The 21,777-nt window shown below is 34.9% G+C and overlaps 1 long non-coding RNA gene across 1 annotated transcript; it reads right to left on the bottom strand.

The window, feature by feature from the left end:
• Nucleotides 1-288: 288 nt before the first annotated feature.
• On the bottom strand, nucleotides 289-20,516 carry LOC149574801 (uncharacterized). The gene is made up of 2 exons (XR_016360095.1): nucleotides 20,027-20,516; nucleotides 289-1,078 (listed from the first exon to the last, which is right to left on the bottom strand). It is a non-coding gene; the product is annotated as an uncharacterized LOC149574801 (long non-coding RNA).
• Nucleotides 20,517-21,777: the final 1,261 nt, after the last annotated feature.

Here is a 21,777-nt window from a genome sequence, read left to right on the forward strand (position 1 = left end):
TTGAGGGCCTGAGCAAATGAAAAGCTATGTAAATTAGATCATAAGTGACAAATCCTTTGATGCATAAACAACCCAAAAGCGGGGAAAAAGGCATCACTAGGAAGTGATGTAATACAACCTTCACTATCACCAAATAAGTTTCCAAAAATCCAATAAAAGACTTTCACATTATCTGCCTTGGTTTCAACAAACAGGCCAAAGATGCCTACAAAATCTAACGCTCTTATACTCTGTCACAACAATAAGAATAATATTGACACGGGAAAATAATATCTCAAGAATTTCCAATGTAGCAAAGGCATTTTGTTATGTATTAAACATATACAACAAGTACAACAGTTTGGTATACATGCAACGTAATTTGAAGTTGGATACAAAATATGCTTCATGGTTACACTCTTGTCTAACCAGATATATCTATCCATATCCAATTACTCCAAGCAACACCAAAAGGTGTACACTCAATCACAGTTATAAAAGTTTACAAAATAGGGTTCATGTCAGGAACCTCCATTTGCCCAGCAACATATCTAGGCAGTCATTTCAGCACAAAAGTACGAAAAGGGGACATGCGATTAGCACTATGTGTAGGTGGCCACTTAATCACAAAAGTACAAAAAAGGAAGATACTCGATCACGTATACTAGTGTACGATATCAGTTAAGCTATATTCATAGATACAAACTCTATACACTACACATTATTGAGGTAATTCTAAAATGCAATTTTGATAGTAGGAGCACAACCAAGAGCATAGTAATCATTCGTATGCATGTCACATAGGAAGTTACAACAACTAGTTAACATGTTACACGTCACATGGAACTCGATGACTCTTGCCTCCATCATAGTTACATCGGTATCTTGCACAGACTGGATCGTTGAGCACATTGCCTTGGTATGTTCTTCTAGTATGTTAATGCAACTAAGCGCAACTTCAGTTGAAAAAACTAAAATACGATTCATAGGAAAACCTGTGTGGTTGATTGAGGGTGGTGACTGATTCGGTAACACGGGGGGCATTGCTATTGTTAATCTCAATAACATCCACAAAAGTGAGTGTATTTTCCATAGCTAACTGCAAACATTCAATAAAATATTAGAGTTCATGAATGTGTATTTAACATGATGCAAAAAAAGAGAGTAAAAACATTCACCGATGACAGCATAATCAATAGAGACCTAATTTAATTGAATGCTTTCTCATGGTAGGTGATTATATGATAACCATTGTTGATGGCAGACCACCCAAGCTTTCAATTCGTGACCAAGACCAGAACTCCTTGGTTCTCTAGCTATACTTAGAATTTAAATGATTGCATTTTGTAATGTATTAATTTAAAATAATTGTTTTAACAAATGTCTTTTCTGGCAAAAAATCAGAAAACCATTGATGTTGGATACATAGTAGATGGTACGAAACAATGCTTGAAACCCTACACATGCTAAGCTGACAAAGCTTAGTTGCTAAACAAAGATGACAATTAATGGCTTGAGGAAGTGAAAAGCATTACAAAGCAATATATTATCAGAAGATGCAAATGAAAGACTGTGAAGTCAAAGGAAGTGATCAGCAGACACAAATGAAGGATTGTTTTAAGAAATTAAAAAGCAATAGTAGGTGGCTCTCATAATCTTTTTGAATTTTATGATCTTTTTGTATAGGGTAATGATTGAAGGTTTTCTTCTTGGTTCTCTTCCATGAGCCTTTGAACCAAAATTATATTAATATATTATAAGTGGCTTGCCATTTTCACTTAAAAAAATTAGTAGATAGCTATCATAAATTGAAAGTACAATTAGGGAGAGAAATCTTAAGATCACGAATATAATTGACAAGCCCAACAAGATGTGCATTTTAAATCCATATGAGAATGGTTTTTCTGAAAGGGGAATTTATTTATAAACTCAAAAGGACATTCTTCAACTAATCCCAGAACAAAGAGCTCTTCATCCATCTGTCACATAATTCATTTGCATAAAGCAAGAATAAATTTCCATTGCATAAAATCATTTACTTATTTATGCATTTCATTAAGTTTTCTAAGTTTCTTTATAGGTCTTCCATAAATGATTTGCCAATTCCTTCCTAGCAGGATCCTTCCAACAAAATGCTAAGATTTTAAGTCTCACTCTTTGGATGAAGTTCGAACACATTGAACCAAAATCCATGAAAATTAGATTGCCGAATGGCTAGAAAGAAATAGCCATTCTTCATGCTTGATATATATATATATATATATATATATAGAGAGAGAGAGAGAGAGAGAGAGAGAGAGAGAGAGAGAGAGGTGTAACTTGGGCTTCAATATTTCATGAACATCAACTATGAATATTTATAAATTATTGGCATCATGCAACATTTCTGGAAACTGAAATGTACCATTATCAAGCTTTAGGGAATACTAGACCAACACAAACCTAGGGGAGGTATCATTTTTGAGTCATTTTATCAAACAATTCATGTTCTTTCTCTATAATTTCGCACTTCACATGCATGTCTACCAAGGCACAGTTACAATTGTAATATCTTACACAATTCCTATATCATTTATGCTTTGATGGATATCCATACCCTATAATCCCCCATATTTCACAGTCCAATGTATGGTTAGCACAAAAAAATGAGGGTTCGAAAACAGTGAGGTTGCTTGAATGACACAGCCAGGCCTTACAGTGAACCCTCGACCAGAGAAAGCAAGAACAAAAGAACATAAACCTTAAAAAAAATTGATAGGATAGAAGATTTTTTTGTTTGATCAACACTAATCTAACAAACTTCCAAAACAATTGTCATTTACAACAAGAAGTACATTAGAAATTCCTCCTATGGCATTGCAAATTGTGTGTTGGTCAAGGATAGTCATTACATACATAATCAACAATAAACTTTTTATCGAGAAACATGGACAAGGTTCTAGAAGATATCTAAAAGAGAAGGCAATTTCATAGCGGCATCCTTAAGCAGTGCAAGGGTACTCTTTTCCACAACAGGAATATGAATGGTTAGCCCAAGTTCCCCCTCATGGTCCACAACTTAGTCTCTCTTAGCATCTCTCACAATACTAAGCATGAAATTGAAGGCAACAAACATATTTAAGAGCTAGAAACTTTCAAAACCGTTTAAAACCATGCAAAACCAACATCTATTCTGTTCGAACTTAGAAAGTTGAAGTTACCTCAATGATAAAGACAACTCACAAACAACTTTCACAAGATTCCAGCTCCTGTTTAAACTATTCACAGATACTTGCACCACCATTCTTGGAGGTTATTTATAGAAGGGTTAAATAGTAGGTGAAGTGCTTAGATTCTATAGATCATCAAAAGATATGTTAAAATATTTAAAGATTTACAGATATCAAATCTCCAAATTAATATGGTCGGTAATCAAGATTTAGCAGGAGATATACAGTTATTGATTACCAGCCAAACTGCCAACTATGCTAGTTTACACAAACCACTAATGGTATCTCTAAACGGATAGGTTTTCCTTGAAATGTCCACTTATAATAGCCTATTGGCTAATTAAATATATTAAAGAACTATATAATAAAATTTAATTTATTTAAAAATTAACTTAAATAATAATAAAAGCGAATCCTTTTGGTGGGGCCTGTGATCACAACCCTTGGGCTCATGCGACCCTTCCCCTAAAGGGAGGCGACTGCTCAAGCAGGCATGCACTATTGTAAGCAATTGCTTGTAGTAGTCGCACACTGCTTGGCAATGTTAGAAGAGATGTAGAGGGGGGGTCGGGGTAATGGGCCACTTCCCCATTTTCAATATTAATTTTTTTTAATAATTAATTTTGTTTTTCTTTAAACAACCAAGAACCCCAATTTTATTTGATATTATATATTTTATTTTTATAAACATTTCTAATTTAGATCTAATAGGGTAAATAATTACAATTGATCGAATTGTTAAATAAAATCCTAACTTTCTTTTCCAAATCCTCATCCCAATTTTAATCAATCAAATTACGAATCTCGAAATTTACCAAACGTGGGTTTCCAAACTCGAATTCTTTCACAAATGTTTTTAAAACAAAGAACAATAATTTCACAAAGAAGGGTTTCAACCCGAATTAAATTATGAATATAGATCCACAACAAACATAGAATACAGACATTTCAAAGAGGAAATTATTGCACAAAACTCAACAAGATCCTAGCTTGATCTGATGCTAACTTATTGGATGCTTAGAGTTCGCAAGAAAATTCTCTTCCTTTCGAAAACCCTCTTTCTCAAAAATTAGCTCCTCCAAACCTGTGTGTGGAGAAATGAGCTCTGAATTCTTAATAAAGAACTTTCTCCCTTTAGGGTTTCAGTTTGCAATCATGCGAAACATTTTCTTTATTATTTTATGTTATTTTAATTTCATGTGCAAACTTTTTGCATTTTAATTAAAATAAGCTTTATTAAATTTATTATTTCTCTCTTTTATTAAATAACAAGACATCTTTAATAAAATATTTATTAATTTAACTAATAATAATATTTATAGTTTATTATAAAAATGAAACTCCTAAATAAATTATTATTAAATTAAATAAATATAATTACGCCAAAATTAGAACTTTAATTCAATCTTTAAATTTAATTCTTTAAATTAATTGATTTCTCAATTAATTAAATATTGATTTTTCTTTATAAAATTTTCATTAAATTAAATCATTTAATATTCTCTTAATTTGATTTAATTATAACTGAAAATCATAACAGATCCACAATCTAAATATGAAAACTCAACTGAAAAACAAAGCACAAATTCAAACTCCAGGGTCAAAATCTTGAATTCACATCACTTGACGAATTTAGAAAGGTAAATAACTTAGATACTTGTCCTACTTTTTAGGACAATTGACTTAGTGTTAGGATTTGGACTAGTAGGTGACTACAACTTCCTCCCTCAACCACACCAAAAACATTATACATAAAGTAAAACATACATGTACACCATACACATGCAAGTATGGGGTAAGTATCCATGGAAACTACATATAAATTATCCATCTAACTATCATCATGAAATAATTGAAATTACTAGTTGAACATACATGTATCATCATTGAAATAATCATGAACACATGAAATAACTAAATAACTCATCACTTTGGGTTTGGGGGCTGATTGTGGTGTTGCCGACTTTGCATGGCAGAAGGTTGCTAGTTTAGTGGAGGATGGATGGACAACTGTAAAAGGAAAAAAGGTCAAGCTCTCCACTCCAACTTTTGATATGGCATTACATTCTCAAAAGTTGAGACCGAAAGGGAAATCATGAGTCCCTGTCCCATTTTGGATCTCCTAGCTTTTTTGGCCTACTATCCATTGTAGTTTTTTATGGTTAGGGACTTAATGTATATCCTTTGCTAACCATGGGGTTTTAGGTGCCTGGTCAAAAGCTATTTTTTGTGGCTGAGTTGTACTGTGTTATCTATGTTGCCACAATGGTCGCCTTGTTTTGGTTGTTGACATGTTTCACCTTTGGTCTATAGTTCAATTTGTGTTGGGCTTCATTGAAAAAATTTCAATTTGTAATAGGGTTTCAGGCACCCTTCAAAACATATTTTCCTTAATCAAATACTAACTCATCACATATATAAACTAAGTATGAAATAACATCTAAATCAAATCCAATAACCATGTACAGCTAATCATAAAACATAATCATAAAAATGGCCTAAAAGAATTTGACAATTAATATGAAAAGTAAACTAAGGGTAGACATTGCAAAATTTCCACATGGAATGTTAGGGGATTAAATGTCTCTAGCAAACAAAGACTTCTACTTAGAATTATAAAAGAATTCAAATCAAACATAATCCTTTTACAAGAAACTAAATTAGATAAAAAGGAATATGATAAAATTAGCAGGAAACTAGGTTTACGACAATCATTTTGGGTTGAATCCCAAGGAGCCTCTCGGGGATTAGCCCTTTTATAGGATCCTAGAAAAATTATTCTATCCAATTTTAATAGTAATGACGATTGGAGTAGTGATAAAGTAAATAATATCAATAGAAATCTCTAGTTCACAATTATAAATGTGTATGGTCTTACTAGTAATGCCAACAAGGTTGTAGTTTGGAATCAGATAAGCAATTTTTTCTTTGCAATTTCATCAAAGATAGTTATCATAGGGGGAGATTTCAATGCCATTTTAGATACCTCTGAGAAGAATGCCGACAACAACTATGTATATAAATCACAAAAATATTTTAACCTTTGGTTATCCTCTACTAGCTTGACCAATGTAACAACTAAGAATGTTATTTTTACTTAGATAAGCAAAAGAAAAAATGTTAAAAATATCATTGAGAAACTAGATATATTCCCTTTTAGAGGAGATCTATCTAACTTTGATTACAAATTAGAAGTTGAAATTCTTAGTTACTCAGGCTTTGACCATTTCTTAGTCTAATTAGATATCTTTGAACCTTAATACTCTTCTAGGCATCCTTTTAGATTTGAAAAATGTAGTTTGAACATAGTGATTTTTTCAATTTAATCAAAATATGGTGGGAAAACTGTAATGTTGATGGTTCTACAATGTTCAAGATTATATCCAAATTGGTGGCTCTCATTATTATGTTACATCATCAATAAATGTAACATAATAAAGAGAGCCACCAAAGGAAGATACTTGAGTTGGTCCCCATATATTTATATGCACAAGCTCTAATTTCTCATTTTCCTTTTCCTTCACACTCTTCACAAAACTCACTCTCTTTTGTTTTTTATACACACAACTTTCACATAAATCCATATTGAGACATTTTAGACATGGTAAAATTTTCTTTGAATAAAATAATTTCATACCTTTCTCACTGATGTGTCCAATTTTGTTGTTAGATAGAGTTGTATCAGAATCTATAACAACTATTTGCTCTACTGCTCAACTGCAACAACTATTCCTAAACATTCATTTTTCTTTGAAACAATTAAAGTAGAAGGAACAATATGACCTTTACAAAGATACATGGTGCCTCTTTTCACACCTTTTGCTACTACAATGGAACCTTTTGTAACCTTCCAAGTTTTATCATTATAAGTAACTGTGCAACCCTCACCACCTAGTTGTCCTGCTAATTCCTACTCAGCCTTGGAACATGTCTTACCTCATCTAGTAGCCAATGATTCCCATTCTACAATTTAATCTTAACTTTACCCTTTGTAACAATCTAATAGGGTTCATTATTCCCAAAAAATACAAGGCCAAAATCTCCTTAGACATAATACATAAAATAACCTCTATGGGGTGTAGCATGAAATAAAGCCCTAGAATATAAAACCCAAGAATCATCGACACTTTTTAAAGAAAGAAGCAAAGCATCCTCTTCGAATTTGTTACTTACCAAATTTGCTTCTTTGTACCCTTCTGATTTATCTACTTCGTTACTCTTTCGAGTCCAACAATCTTTCTTCTTATGGCCTAGTTTCCCTCAGTACAAGCAATATCTTGGTCCTTTGGATTGAGACCTCTTCCCCTTTGATTTTCCTCTTGATCTCTCACGATTTCTAGATATACTTCCTCTCTTAGTTGTTTTGCCTCTGGTTTTTTCATTCAAAGGACTTCCTGATATAGATCCACTAGGGGTTTTCCTACAAGTTTTGTCACTCTGAATAACACCAATCACATCATCAAATTTGAGGGTATTAGATCTATAAAAAAAATTACTGACAACCATTACCAAGCCATTCCATTTTTTAGGAAAAGAACACAAAATCAAGAGAGCCATAAGTTCTTCATCAAAATTAACATTCACAGAAGATAACTAATTAGTAACCATATTAAACTCATGTAAAAGATACGCAACAGATCCAACTTCTTCCATCTTCATATTAAATAAATCCTTCATGAGAAATACCTTGTTTGAAGAAAAGGGATTTTCATACAACTTTGCTAGGGTTTGCATCAACTCTTCTGTCATCTTCTCTTTTGTATTGTTAAATGTCACTAATGGTGTCAAGCATAATCAAATACTTGCAAGTGCCTTTCTATCTAAAATCTCCTAGTCCTCATCTATCAAAGTTCCCTATTTCTTGTCTTTTCCCTCTAATGGCCGCTATAAATCCTTCTACACAAGTCTTTCCACTACCTACTCCATTCCATGCACACTGCTCTTGATCCCTCCTTTCCCTTGGAAAGGCTCTCTTACCATAACTTTCTTCATTGGAAGAAGTATCTCGTCTACCTTGAGCAGTGTAGGTCTCTTAACTCCTCCCTTCGAGTATCCCCAAAACACTTTTGGCACATGCTCTTTCCTTGCTCCCTCGCTCTTCCCGCAGACCTTGACTTTGGTTCCCTCCTTTCCCACATCATCACCCTTTACAACATCCCTAACCAACCCCCTCTTTGCATTACTCCCCCCCTCCACTGTCACATCTTTACTATCTCTACCATTTCTTGGGCCATTAGAACAATGAGTTATAGTAAGGATGTTGATGAGGAAGGATTCCAAGCGAAGCTCTTCAAGATGGGGATCCCAGTCCTTGGGTCATCTCTTTGTGTTCTTTTCAGTAGAGTGGTTTGTACTAGTTTTTCGCCTTCTTGGTCTCACTATATTACCCACCTGGTCCATAAGGCTAGTTTGACACCTGATCTAAGTAACTACAGAACTATTATGATCGAACATACCTTTGCCAAACTCTATGCCACAATGCTGCATATCACTCTCACAAGACAATTGGATAGTTTGAGTTGTAGGGCTAGAGGCCAGGCTGGTTTCAGAGAATATTTTTAGACTACCAACCATATTCTCACCCTAGGGCCATTATTGAGGAGGCTCGACACCACTCTACAAAAGTCTACTACTACTTTGTGGACTTTCACAAAGCTTTTGATTTATTCTCCTGGGCGGCATTATTTCAGTGACTTAGAGATATTGGGGTTTTTGAGATTCTTCTCATTGCCATCATGAGACTTTATGAGAGTGTTGTTGGACATCTTAAGACTCCATAGGGCTTATCTGACTTCATTCAGAGTTCTATCAGTGTTAAGTAGGGTTGCCCTCTTTCCCCTATGCTTTTAAACATCTACATTGATGAGCTTGAGATTTTCCTGAGAGGTGCTTTGCATCCTAAGGATGGGTTTTATCTTCACAGGATTTGGGTGTCCACCCTTCTCTTTGCAGATGATGTGGTGCTCCCGTCCTCCTCTCTTGATGAGTTACAATGCCTTCTAGATGGTTTGGCCTCCTTTTGTGATTCTCGACAGTTGGTGGTCAACTTGGGTAAAACCCAAGTTATGGTTTTCAATAGCTTGAAAACCTCTGATCACCGATTCTTTTTCAGTGGGACTAAGGCTAAGAGGACCTCCAACTACACCTATTTGTGCTTTTTTTAGGACCATGGTTTAGTTTGAGACCAGCCATGATGCCACCGGTAAATAGAGTTTGGGTTCACTAGCTTTGCTCTAGCGACAATGCTTCAGACACCATTTCTAGGATAGTACGTCTAAGATGTCTATCTTAGACTCCCTGGTTAGACCTACTATCCTTTATGGTTCGACCATCTAGGGGCCCTCCCTCTTGACCACCACATGGGCCTTGGTGGAGAGAGTTCAATCTCTCCTTCTACGACACCTTATTTGTTGTCAGCTGACTACCCCTACTAGTATTATTTTGGTTGAGTTCGATGCCCATCCCTTCAGACTCTGCATGCTATTTGATCTATTTTGGTTACTTCACAAACTTAGGGGTTTCATGGACTCAATTGATGGTAGATACCATTATTCTTACCTAGCCTACCATTCCTCAGCTTCGATTGCTACCTCAGATTTGATTGGTTGTGCTTGTTACTGGTATGCTCAAGTTTCTAGGCTCCTCAGCACTATTGGTATTGATATTGACCACCTTCCCCCTTTTTAGTATTTGTTGGGTGCTCCCACTCATCTCCATCCCTCTTGGTGGGAGTTGAATGAGATTACTAGGATGGACATCTATAGGAGGTATATTTAGGTGACTTGGGTCGACCCACCAGGGGGTCTCCATCCTCATATGGCCTTCTATGTAGAGAAATCTATTGACATTTAGGACTGTATCATTGTTCATCCCTACTACTCTTCTCAATGATGGCCACATGCCCTACATATTCAAATGGGCTCTTCCAAAGCAGGTTCTCACCGGCTCCGTATCTAGACTGATCATCAGACTAATAGAGTTAAGAGGATTTGTCAATTTTGTGACATGGATGCTATTGAGAACGAGATACACTTTATATTCTATTGTCCCATATATTATGAGATTAGAGAGAAGTTTTATTGCTTATTCAGAGAGTGCAGGTCCTTGTCCTCCTTTTTCAGGTATGATGACTAGCGGTGCCTTGCTCTTTTTCTATAGGAGGCTTTCCATCTTTGGGATTTCACCCTTCAGGAATTTTCCACCCCTAGGTATGCATCTCTTCATCCGTTATCACTTCCTTTTTCACTCCAGCTACGTCTCCTGGGGGAACCAAGCAGCCTTGGTGCCAGTCCACGAATACTCTCACTAGATCAAGGAGACCACGTAGAGATCACTTACACCATTAGAAGCAATGTACCTCCTCTACCTGACATCAGGCTCATATTTCTCTACACAAAGCTAGCTATCCTTCTGTTTTGAGCTACTTTTCCATGGTTATGAACCACTAGTTTTGTGGTTTTGTAACCCCCTTTTTGTTGTTATTCCTCTTTCTTTACTTCGTGGTCTACTTGTTTCTGTTTCGTTTTGTTGTACTCTGACACTGTTTAGTGGTATGTCTACCCTCTGGCTCTTGTTTGTATTCTCAGTCCCTTAGACCTATTTGTGGTCTCCTGTTGGACATTAATAAATTATCTTATCTTACCTTATCTAATAAAGATAGTCCTTAATTTGCATTTTCCATAATTGGAAGTTTTGCCCATTAAACTTCTCAACCTTCAGCTTATCCTCATCTGCCATTGCTCCCATTCAACCATGAGACTCCCACTCAATAGTGAGATCTTCCTATAGAGGACAGTCAGAGCTAAAAAAAATGATGACAATCTGAGCTAAAAAAGATGACGACAGTCTAGGCTAATTTTTTTTTATGAAAGTTTGGCTCTGATGCCACTTGTTAGAATTACCACATACAAAAATAAAAATTACATGCAAATATAACTAATGTCACAAAAGGATGAATCACACAGAACAAAACACAAGAATTTTTTTTTTAATGTGGTTCACCCAATCCTTGAGCTACATCCACCAATAACAAGCCCAATATTATTATTATCTAGTGATTACAACCCGCAATCCCTCGCAGCTCAATATTGCCGCAAGAAGCTACAATCTCATTATACATTATGAAATCCCTAACACCGGGCCATTTTACACAAGCTTTTGTTGCTTACAAAATTAGGGCTAGAATAAGTTGTCCAATAGAAAAATAGTAGCCAACGCCTTTTACAAGGGATGTTGCCCCTAAACCCCTGTAGAAATAATCTAGGGGAAACTTTGCTGAATGAATCTTCAATTCTGATTAGGCTCCACATCATAGGATGACCCTCTATCACCATTTCTCTTTTTTATTATGGTTGAAGCCTTGGGACTTCCCATCCATAAAGCTCATATGGATGGTAAAATTACTGGGGTTCAAGTCACTGATAATACTCCATCTATCACTCATCAAAAAATTGTGGATTATACAATTCTTTTGGCTCAGAGTACTATTAAAGAAGTAGTACAAGTATATCCTAAATAACTATATGGAAGCTTCAGGTCAGAAGGTGAATACAAAAAAATTAGAAATCTTCTTTGTTAATACAAAACAAGTAGAATGAGCCATTTACAACACTTTGGGTTTCAAAATAGGTGACTTTCCTTCTAAATATCTAGGTATTCCTATAGATAAAAATAGTAAGAGAAATAAATTATGGGATGGTATCATCACCAAGATAAATAGCAAAGGGGATTATTGGAAAGATAGATGGTTGTCAAATGTAGGTAGGATCACAATGATTAAATCAATTCTCACAACTATACCCACATATCAAATATCAATATTTCCCATCAATTATACTAGTAAGACTAGATTAGATGCTAATATCAAGAAATTCTTTTGGCAAAGTCCTTTTGACAATAAATAATTTTCCCTAATAAAATGGGATAATATTTGCTAATCACAAAAAAATAATGGTCTAGATATTAAGAATCATCTGTGGCAATACTTGCATTAGGAGCCAAACTAGTTTGGAATCTCCTAAAGGAACCTAATATGAAATAGACTTCTATCATTCTTAACAAATATGTTATCAATGCTGATCCCACTACTTTATTTCGTGCTTAAAACCATTCCAAATGGTCCAGAATTTGGAACTTCATTAAATCTTGCATTTCTATTATCAACGATAATTTATCTTGGGATGTTGGGAATGGCGAGACAACTTTATTTTGAGAAGACTCTTGGGTTGGATACACGCTTTGGATACTTTACGTTTAGACCAAGAAATAAAGTTGACTCTTATCAAAGCTAGAGGTAGGAAGCCTAGTGCTTATATAGTTATAGGCGAGGGATCAACATTGGGGTGGAAATAGAAGGATATGGATAATTTACCATTAATAGAAGAACTTAAAAGTAGCTTTATGAATAGTATAGAAAATAGACTTTTCTCCATAAAAATTAGGGAAGACATGAAGCTCACCATAGCTACGAAGGTACCATGACATGAAGCTCACCATAGCTTTGGGTCAGTTCTAAAGAAGGAAAGTATAAAGTTAAAGCTGGTTATAATCTTTTGACCTTATACATGAATATAGAAGAGTCATATCTTCCTATTAAACTTTGTTGGGACAAACAATTCTCTCCAAAGGAAGGAACCTTTCAATGGGAAAGAATGAACAAGAAATTCTTACTGTAGAATGGTTTAGGAAATTAGGTTATGAAGGTCCATTTAGGTGTACTTTATGTAAGGAGGAGGAATAGATTGTTGATCATATTTTACTTAACTGCCGATATGCAAATACTTGTTGGTCCGACATTAAGGAATAAGATAAATTGGCAAATCCTTTTCACAATAATCTTGTGGATCACTTGAGAAAATGACCGACAATGATTCACAAAGGTCTTTATCAAAGCATTTGGACTATAGCTCCACCAATAATAGTTTGGAAACTATGGAAGGAATTAAGTTTACATATCTTTCAAGATAAGGAAATGTCAGTTGAAGAATTGAGAAATAAAATTGAATCTAGTAGAGTCGAGAATTTGAATAAAAGATTCAAAAATCAAAATCACCACAAATGTATATTCTCCATTATGGATAGGATCATTTGCCAAAAATGGTTTGGTTTAAAAATTCCACCTCAATTTGGGAAAGGTGGTCTTTTAAGCAAAATCTAAAGGGTTAATTATAGCTGGACCCCACCCATAGGTTGGTTCAAGCTTAATTTTAATGGTGCATCTACAGGCAACCTAGGAAAAGTAGGTAGAGGTTGCATTATTCATAACCACAAAGCAAAGGTGATTGCCAGATTAGATAAGCTTGTACTAGAATCAATCAGTAATATGGCAAAAATCCTAGCTCTAATAAAAAGATTAAAACTTAACAAATTTTTTAGGTATCAAGAGGTTGGAAATCGAAGGTGATTCCCAAACTGTGTAATAAATACACTTAGGATTAGTAAGACTTCCAACTGGAAATTCAATCCTTTCTCGAATTAGCATTAGATCTCTTGACAATATTTGAGAATTATGACTTCAAAAATATTTATTGTGTGGGAAACACTAGGGTTGGCAATCTAGTTCATCAAGGCATAGACAATTCTAATTTTTAGATTATAATCCTTAACATTAGCAAGTATTTGAAGGTTGTTTTAACATGTTGTCCTTAGTTTTATTAGTCTTTTCTATATCTTTTTATCCTCTTTCATTCCCTTTATTTATAGCCTATTTCTTATTTATTCCTATTTCTTATTTATTCCTTTCTCTTCATTACTAATTATAGGGAAGATTATCTATTTTTAGGGATGCAATTTTTGTCCTATGATTCATTACTCCTTATATCAATATTATTGTGCATTGGTTCTAACTAAATGAGGCAAGTCTTTTTCTTTGTATTCATATTTTTATGCTTGGATTTTTCATCCCGATCATTTATGTTCTTTCTTTCAAACCTAAGGCCTTCCATAATTTTTAATTAGGATGAAATATTTAATACATGGATTTGATTATCTTACTTTATTAAGTTTCTAAGCATAGGAATTTGTAACTATTGTCGATATTCAAGATGGATTCTAAGGTTGCCAGGTTAGATCCCCCATTATTTGTCATCTTGTTTTGCAATGCATGTTACATTATTGCATAATCTACCTCCTTGACAGGAGTGCTCAAGTGCTTCCAAGTAGCACTTTTTTAAACTTTCCTAATCATGATTAGTAGTGATCCTTTTGTAGGCTTCTTTCATTTAATCTAGAACCATCTACTTGTTTTCACTTTCCTTTTTATTGTTGTTAGTTTTGTTTCCTCAAGGTGAGCTTAGGTGTCTACCATCACAGATAGTTGTGACTGTAAACACTTAGTTAATCATCATGGACACTACCATTGTTCTTCATCATGCATATGAGAATAGAACTATGGCATATTGGTGGTTCTGTAAACATAATTTAAGTTTTTATGTCAAGGAAAATCATTTTACTTTTGTATTATGAATCATGTGGATTGTCCTCTTAAAGGTACTCAAACTCTATGAAGAATAATCTTGGTATTCTATAATTACTATTTTTGTTTTTAGTTCTCAACTTTCTTTTGGTCTATTCATAAGATGAGTATAATTTTGCCCTATATTTCCAAACACACATAAATGGATTAATGATGGGTTAAGCTCCTTTTTAGCCTTTGCTTTTTATGGCATCATTTATGTGGTGCCCTACATTTTAGTCAGAACAAATGTGTACTCAAAACCATTGCTCAAGTGGTGGCAAACTTTGCAATTTCCACCTCATTTTTCCCACCATAGGAGACATATTTGTTGACATCTCCACTTTTCCTTACAACTAGAATTGTTAGTCCCTGCCATAAGGTAGGAGAGTAAAGTTTTTGTATGTCTTTTTTCAATTAGTTTGCTCTTGAAAATAATGTAAGGAAATTTTAACCTATGGTCTTGTTCATTTTATTTAATCGGTTGATTTTTGTTTTGTTATATCTATTTTCTAATTGGTTAGAGCTATTTTTACCGGTAGTATTTTCTTTTATCAATTAACAACTTTGATAAAAATTATATGATTTACATGTGGCATTAAGAAAACTATTCAGGTGCATCATTATGCTTCCACAATTAGCATACATGCCAGGACAGGTACAATTGTGTATTGTCTATGCTTCTAGGTAGCAAAAATATATTATTCTAATAACACTCCAAATGTCACTAGTATAGATTCTACGTGTTAATTACATGCAGACAAATGTTTTCCATGATGATACAGATGCCATTTTTTCAATGAATTACTAATAGGAGATGGAAGAATGGCTAAGTGACATTTTGCAAACATTAAAATTCCCTTTTGAATTAATCATATACCAAGTTTCATGGTTTCTTCACCATTTTTAGGTGTAAATCCTATTTTAGATTTCACAACTACCATTCTTACCATAAGTAGGAAACAACACAACTAGCAGAAAAAGCAACAAAGATTATGGACTATACCGCTACTAAATCTGATTTCTTAGGTTTGATTTTTTTTTCCTTGTGTATTGGTCTTTCTATTTACTGTATTTTTCATTTGCATTGAAGTTGGATTCTATTATATTGCTACATTAGAAAATGAATGTGTTTAACTTGATAGATGTCATTTAAACTATTTATTTTGATCAAGTTTTATTTTTTCCTCTTCCAACTTTAGTATAAAGGCAAAGGCGCAAGCAACAAGGTAAGAAGGAAAAGGCATGAGCAAATTGAGAGCTCCATCTTTCCAAGAGAATTTAGAACCATTATAGGGTATGAACATTGCTCAATTAGCTATGATTTGGGTACTTTCTTGGCAAGGTGTGTTATTTCTTTTTTCTTTTGGGAAATTATATATCTATAGTCAATGGAACATGTTGATGTATTATTATATGCATAATTATTCTATAATTTGGTTGAGTGAGTTGATTGGGTGGGACATGATGGAAACTTGAATGTCTTGATTGAGATGACATGGCAAAGTATCTTAAGTATACAATTGCCTTTTTGTCTATATTTTTCAAGGAATCCTAAGATTTTGTAGATCTATCTCTATTTGTTGTTAGATCGTGTAGGCCTCTTGCTTGTCCTTTCTTTTAATCTTCCCTCCCATTTGCTACCTACTCCAATCATTTGACTTGCTGTGGAAATATCTCCTACTTATAACTTCATTTTGTTAAAAAAAATTGTCTTAGCTTTGTTCTAATAATTTGATATAAACAACACTCTAGTAATTTGATAGAAACAACACTCCATTTCTTAAAAAATAGAAGTCGTTGCTTAGAACAAAGGCCATATGCTATAAACAAAACTTTATGTTTTGAATCAATATAGTTTATCTATATTTTTGTGTGTGTGGTTCTTTGTGGTTTTATTTCTATATTCTTGGTTTTTGCTTGTCTCTGCCTTAACATTTGTTTGCACAAAGTGATGGGTCATGGGACAACTTGGATAGACAACACTGTAAACAAGGCATTGTAGTTGGATTTATTAGTGCCCTGTGAAGCAGAGGTTGCCATTGTCTTTTCCAATGGAGACAAGTTTTGTCAATTTTGCTCTCATAGGTACCACAATCAATCCATCTTCCATCAATTTCTAATCCTATTTAACAAGAATTCCCAAAACCTTTCTATTTTTCATAGTTTTTTCAACAATTGTTTCTGGTGCCCTTTTGTCCTCCCAACCACCCCTGATTCCTGCCCATCACTTTATTCCGACTTATTGAATAATTGAAAATAGGTTTTAATATTCCGAGTTTGATTCTGTATATGAAGCTATTGCCAACAATAGCGTTTATCACATCAGTAGCAGTATATCCCCTAGCAGCAGTATGCTGATCCAGCAAGCCATTGATCTTTAGGATAAAGGTTTTCTTTATTTTAGAGGATTTGATTTTGTCTGTTCTACTTATATCAAGAATATCGCTTAGGGTTTTGTTCATCACCTATATACCCATGTTAATGTATCCTTAAAGTTAATACTCTTTACATGATAATTTAGGGAATTTATATGTATGTGAGCTTTAAATTTGCCATCCATGGCCTATTAATTTTATGAAACAATCTGTTATGGAGCTATATTATGATGTCAAGGAACAAGTTTTGTTTAGTGGAATGAGTGGAAATTATTTCAGTGTTTGATCATATGCTTGCACATGTTAAATCCTGTCCATTTGGTTGCTGGAATAGAGTGGAATAGGAAGAGAAAATTAGAATATGTTCTATATTCGCTGTTTGGTACGCTCAATCAGAATTGGGAATAAGAAGACATATTCCAATTTTGCCCCCAAAACGAGCATATGTCTATGCCAAAAAATAGATGGAATTAGAATAGCCATTCATATTCCCAATCTGTTTTTTTATTTAAAAAAATAGAATTTAATTCCAGTCCTATTCCATTTTTCTCTTCTAATTTTCAATTCCTATGCTAGCAACCAAACGGGCCCTTTCTCCTTATATTGAGAAACTGTTATAAAACCACAATGTCAAGAATTTGGTCTAGCTGCTTCTTTCTCCCGCGATAAACAATTTTCCCTATTTCCATCTCTTTCCATATTTTAATAGGCCAATTTTCCTATCACAATAAATAATTGCATATTTAGAACAATATTAATCATTTTACGCCTCTGAAATATATTAGAAGCTAATAACTAAGTTAGAGGATAAACTTCAAAATATTTTCTCAAACTATGATCTTAGAAATTTTGTATTAAACTAAGATTCTACGTTTCTAAATTTTTTATTTCATTGTTCTGATTGGCTGCCAACATTTTTCTACATGCTTCGAAGTTATCCTATACTCTAATAATTAATTAACCTAATTGTTGTGTTGTCTACTTCTCCATTGCAGATAATTGTAATGTTGCCACATAACAGCTTGACGTGAAATTAATCTAATTGTTGTGATGTTTGCTTCTCCATTGCAGATGATTGTAATGTTGCCACATATTAGCTTGACGTGTATCCATCTAAAGAAGATACTTTTATCACTAATTTCATTAGAGATTTTGGAATTGAAGCAACCATTTTTATCACTAATTTTCATCTCTATATGAATGTTTTGAATAATGTTTGTTGCAGGAAAGTTGATATCACAATGCATTTTCTGTCATCCTCTGAATGGCATTAGGAGCAATAAGATAATGACCTGAAGAAGTAGGTCTCTTGATTCTCATAGAGTTCGACACTCCTAATGAATTTGGCTTTCTCAAATGGTTAGATTAACAATGTCCCTCAATATTCTTTGTGCCATTTCAAAGGGGGCATTTTTAAATAGAAAATTACGTATTTGGTACTCTATCAATACAAATTTGAGGACCTTTCATTTCCAAAAATGGATATTCTCAGATTTTACCTAAGAGTTTTAAGAGTCAAAATTGGCTCCTTAGGTACAAATTCTTTATCACCCATCTACATAATGTTTCATTTCTCACCACAAAAGAATTCTACACTAGAGAGCATATTTCATGGAGATCCCATGACTAGTTTGTCCTTCTTTGCAGAATAGTTAAAAGGTAGAGGTGTAACATGTTAAGTTTTTGATATTGTTATCATTCTTGATCTTCTTAAAATTGTATTGCAGTGATATATTTAGGCTTTTTGTGTTCTAGGTCTTACTGTTTTTTTTTAATTAGAGCCGTCTGACTAGGACTTGTAATTAATTTTATCTAATGCAATCATTTTTGATAATTTGTTTTGTGTTGAATTATAGAATTTTTATTTTAAGTAATTTTTGTTAAAAATGAGAAATTTGAAGAGAGAATTTCTTGAAATTACAGTACATTTTGAAATTACAGTATAATTTTATTTTTGAGTTTTCAAATAGGTTTCTATTAGTTCTAGAATATCAAGTGATAGAAGCTATTCTTGATTTTTTTAGATTTTTCATTGATTCTTCATTTAAGTTATTGTTAATAGTATTCTGATTTTTCACTAATGACGAGATAGATCATAGAGAACAATTATATAATTCTTTCTAGATTATAAATCTAACAGTAGACATTCAGATAAAATTATAATTAGATAAAATTATAATTAGTTGCAATTGTAAGAGGAAATAAAAGGCACACTTCAGAGTAGATTATTAGTTTTTAAATATATGGCTCAATTAAGAAAGAATTTATTAAAAAATTGTGAAATGAAAGATTAAACCATTTTTCTCATTTTTTATCTATCAATTATAGCTTTTTCTATTAATTTTTTCTAAATTTTTAACCTCTAATTTGAATTCACTAAACCTTGCACCTTTCTACTTTCACACCCTTGCATCTTTTTCCTCGACTCGACCAGGGCCACAACCCCATGGGAGCACCTTCGATCCCTCGCCTGTGAAGCACACAGTTTTGCCCCCGCGTGACAGAGCTAAAATGCTCCATGATATCCTGGCCCTGCCGTTGCATGTCTTCCATTGTACAAAAGATTAAAATGCTGCAAATTTTAATTCATAGGAAGTTTCAAATTCAAAACTTTGCTTATACTATTGTTGATAGCCACTATTTTGGCAGCATCTTTAAACATTAACTTGAATACAACTGCAATGATTTTAATTTGTTGACAAAATTATGTGCATGGTTTTTTAAGAATGGAATTTCCCCAGTTTTCCCTATTTTGGGACCGTCTGGTTTGTTGTCGTCTAATTTTTCCTTATAATTTATAACATTTGAGCTGGGATGGAATTCTGTTATTTGCATGTCTTTGTAGAACCTTAGCCTTTTACAGCAGTTGTCGTTCATACCCTCCGCAAAGGGCTTTGTGTTTCATTTGTCAAGATTTGAAGGGCTCATGGGCCAATTAAGTGCATGACATAAGGAAGTTAAAAAGTTAAAATAAGTTTAGTAAAAACAATCTGAAGTTGAAAAAGTACCATTCAACTATGTTCATTTGTGGAATGCAAATATTAGTATGATGATGGCGTCTGCTACTTCCTTTCCCACATGTGCTGCTTCCTTGCCCGCGGCCGCATCCTCGCCTGTGCCTGGGCCTCTGCTCCAGCGGACGCTTGATCCTGGGCCCGCGTCCGTCTCTCCCGTTGGCGTGGCTGGTCATGGCCCTGCTTCTAAGCTGTTCACACAAGACTCCTTCCTGCAAGGTGATGCCCTAGCTGGGGCACCGTCTTCTCCCGCCCATGCTTGCCTTTCTGCTAATCGTTCTCCGGTTGCGCCTGCTGGGTCGGTCGCTCAGCATACTAGTTTTGCTAGTGGCTCCGCCATTTCCTACGTGGACGTTGCTGCTTATGAGGTCGGCCTTGGGGTTTCGAATGTGCGTTCGGGGTTTCGAGATGCTGTGCCAGTGGCTGTTTGCAACCCAATTATAATTAACTTAGAGAATGATATTGTGGATGAGATCTCCTCTCATTTGGCTGATTTCTCCTTCACTGCCATTATTTTTCCGTTTTAAGGGTTTCTGGCCCTCTCTTTCGGACCTACACCCTTAGATTGGTCAGGTTTGGAAACCCCTCATTTCGGCAACTGCTCAGATATACCCTGTGGCAAGGGGTTTTTTCATTGTAAAGTTTGATACTATTGAAGATAGAAATGCCATCCTGTGCTATGGTTTCTCTTGGGGGGAAAAGTTTCCCTTGATGGCTAAACCCTGGTTTCCGAATTTTGATCCATTGATGGAATCATTTAACAAGGTCCCTCTGTGGGTTAGGCTGCCGAATCTCCCCCTTCCCCTATGGCTGGACTCTGTCGTGGAGGTGGTGGGGGAAGCCCTAGGAGACTTTCTATTGGTTGACATAGCTTCTTCCAACATGTTTCAGACGATGTATGCTCGCATCCTAGTTGAGATGGACATCTCCAAGGGACTCTCTGATAAGATCAAGTTGGTCTCTCCACTTGGTTCTTGGATCCAACCTCTTGATTATGAGGGTATCCCCTTCTGTTGCAAGCTATGTCACAATAATGGCCACCTTGTTGCTCGATGTTCCTCTGAAAAATCAAGGCTGAAGAAGTCTCCTTCTTGGTGGATGGGGGTCTCGGATGATCATTACACGATTCAGAAATCCCCCCTGGCTGGGAAGGGCAACTCTTCTCAGGAAATTTTGGTGACGAGCTTGCCTACAATTTCAGATTACACGAATGCCCCTATGTTGGTGCCATCCTCTGTTTTCCCTCTGGTGGATACTGTCTCTAGCATTTTGCCTGCTACCCCTCTTGGGGCTCTGATGCAAGTTGTGGGTTCCTCGCTTCAGACTGCTATTGGCCCTTCTGCGGTCTGTTCCCCGATTATGGGGGTTTTAGTGGGTGGTTGTGGGGTTGCAGACTTTGCATGACAGAAAGTTGCTGGTTTGGTGGAGGATGGTTGGACCACAATAAAAGGTAAAAAGGGCAAGCCCTCCACTACTTTTGATATGGCTTTACGCTCTCAAAAAATGAGCCCCAAAGGGAAAGCTTGAGTCCCTATTGTGGCTATTCCATTTTTGGTTCTCTTGGCTCTTATGGTCTATTTATTCTTTGTTGTCTGACACGGTATGGGGCTTACTGTCTTATCGTCTTTGTTACCATGGGGTTTTAGGTGCCTGGACTAAACATGTTTTGGTGGTTGACGAATACTGTTTTTTATGCGATGCCACCTTGGTCACACTTGGTTGTTGACTTGTTTCACCTTTGGTCT

The sequence above is a fragment of the Cupressus sempervirens genome, chromosome 2 (genome assembly GCF_028749045.1).
Source record: "Cupressus sempervirens isolate cs-2001-9-10 chromosome 2, ASM2874904v1, whole genome shotgun sequence".
Classification (NCBI taxonomy): domain Eukaryota; kingdom Viridiplantae; phylum Streptophyta; class Pinopsida; order Cupressales; family Cupressaceae; genus Cupressus; species Cupressus sempervirens.